The sequence below is a fragment of the Osmia lignaria genome, unplaced genomic scaffold (genome assembly GCF_051020975.1).
Source record: "Osmia lignaria lignaria isolate PbOS001 unplaced genomic scaffold, iyOsmLign1 scaffold0030, whole genome shotgun sequence".
Classification (NCBI taxonomy): Eukaryota; Metazoa; Arthropoda; class Insecta; order Hymenoptera; family Megachilidae; genus Osmia; species Osmia lignaria.
The window spans coordinates 4,742,501-4,745,000 of NW_027478171.1; the positions used below are offsets into that span (position 1 = coordinate 4,742,501).

Below are 2,500 nucleotides of genomic sequence, written 5' to 3' on the forward strand. Positions count from 1 at the left end.
GAGACATTGAAATGCTGTTTTAACGGGAGCATGCATAATTGCTGCAAACATACTTTTATCACAAGTTCTAGCCACGCCACGGAGGCTTCGAAGTTCCTTCACCATTCGCTTTCCTCTCTTTTGTTACACAGTTTCAGACTACGATCAGGGGTACCGAAACGCTGTATTGATTGTAAACAACCATTTTTATCTTGGAGCGGAGCGTTCCTTTACTCGTTAGATTTGTCTTGTCGCGTGTGTATTCGCTTTTTCGACGCTTTTTAACCATTTAACTTGTTTAGCGAAGCTAAACGCACAGACAGACAAAAAAAAAGGAACAGCATCGCGCGTCAAACAGCGACGACCCATCTGAAGCGATCTTTCATTTATACACCGTTTGTAAACAGAGAGATGTATAAAGCGCGGGGAATCATTCGAAACCCTGGGGCTATTCGAGCTTGCATTTCAGCAAATTATCATCTCAAACATTTCACTCGTTTGCTTTTTCTAAATTTATAGGAGAGCTTCTTTCGTTTATTTTTGACACACCTTTCGTAAATATCGTTTCTGGCAACGTCGGGAGCGTGGATTTCTACAAGTGAACAATCGCGCCGATCCGATAACTTCCAGCAGGATGGAGAATCTTTATAGATTATCTTCCGAGAACTCGGTGCTTTCACGGGCGGTCGTTTATAAATTTTAACGAACGACTCGCGCGCCGTGACGCACTTGCGCTAGTTCGAAGAGATATTTCGAAATTTGTTTCTCTCCTTTAACGGCCTGCATTTAGTGTATCGGTTGCGATTTTCGTCACATCGTTTCCACGACAAACGCCGACGAACTGCCCAACTATCGCTCGTACGTTGCGACTCTTTCTTTGTTTATCGTTCATTCATTCTTTCAATTTCGTTCGATAATCCCGCTCCGAAACGTTCTACTTTCGTTGAACGACGGCGAGATGTTTAGAAAGAAATGAATTACTCTTTTTTCGAGAAGCAAACGCAAGCAGTCTTTTGTTAAGAAAACGACCCTCAGCCAGGCGTGGTCCAGGAATTGTATCCGTGGACCGCAATGTGCGTTCGAAATGTCGATGTTCATGTGTCCTGCAGTTCACACGTTGACGCGCAATTAGCTGCGTTCTTCATCGACCCACGAGCCAAGTGATCCACCGTTCAGGGTAATCGTAAAATTTTGTATTTCAAACTCTTTAGATCTTTAGAGTGTTATTTTCATTATTAACACGCATCACATTCGATACCCACATCACTCTCCCACCCGGCGCGTGCGGGAGAGCGAATTCGGGCGTCGCCAACGTATTTGTTTGTTTGTTCGATCGTTGACGACACGATCGCGTCCAAGGACGGAAACCGTCGGAGAAACGCCCAGTGGCACGCTCCTCTCGACGGTCGGGCGTAAAGTACATTTAAAAACCTTGAAAAGTACGAACGCACACAAGGAATGCGAGCGCGCGTCCTGTCGCTGAATCGTGGGTTGCGAGATTCGAACAGACACACGGCCGGCGACGATCGGTCTAACTAATGGACACATAGTTTTTCAAAGACTCGCTATCGTCGCTTCTCAGCCGGTCCGTAAACAACACACATCGATCAGGCGGACGCACGAATCTTACCACGGTGCGGGTTTCGTAGATTCCAGGTTACCCGCAAGTACCTCTCTCTCCCTCTCGAAAGAGGAATCTCGATCCGTCCTTTTTGGACAATGGAGAAATCTTTTTATCGCAACACGGATGGCAAAGAAACAACCAAAGCGTAGGAGCGTGGGGACGAGAGCGACGAAAAGAACGTCGCGAAAACAAAGTTTCGACGGTTGCTCGTTCTAATACATCGTAGTTTCAACTCTCTCAGTTTTAACCACTCCTAGACGCTTCGTAAACTTTTAACAATTCTTCGCCTCCGCGAGTTTCATTTCGAATAGAGCGAACGCAACACGGACCAAAAAAACTCCGGTGATGCCAGATCATTTAGCAAAGATCAGACGGCGGGTCATCTGTATTCCTTTTCTCTCTTTTTTATATCTTTCCATTTAACTAGGGTGTCGCAACGACGGGTACATTTATATATTTATATATATTGTATTTCAATTTTAATGATCCTTCACTTTCGGTTTGTAATAATATGATCCTTCTTTCATTTCGATCCTTCATATTGTAGGTTAACCAACAGAAGTTTGTTTTTTTACGACTTGTATTTTTGTGGTTTGTTTGTTTGTTTCTTACGACTTGTTTGTACCCGATCAAGTAGACGACGACCCATAAGTATAAGTTAGAGAGATAAAGGTCGAGAGACCTCACGCAAGCGTCTTTTACTTCCATTCACATCAGCCAGAGAGAAATGGTCCGGCGTCGTGCTCTTTGGCGCCGTTGGTCGCACAGTTTTTTTGCCGGCGGTTCCGAACGGACGGGAGAAACGCGATGAGTAATCAAAGCGACCTCCGCACGTAACCGTGTCGGTGTAATTTTACCGCATCGCAGCGTTTTGGTATTTGTTTCTTATTGGCTCGA

At 45.0% G+C, this 2,500-nt stretch overlaps 1 non-coding gene across 1 annotated transcript; it reads right to left on the reverse strand.

Moving 5' to 3' along the window:
• Positions 1–1,004: 1,004 nt before the first annotated feature.
• Positions 1,005–1,159, reverse strand: LOC143306675 (5.8S ribosomal RNA). Its single transcript, XR_013064023.1, has one exon. It is a non-coding gene; the product is annotated as a 5.8S ribosomal RNA (ribosomal RNA).
• Positions 1,160–2,500: the final 1,341 nt, after the last annotated feature.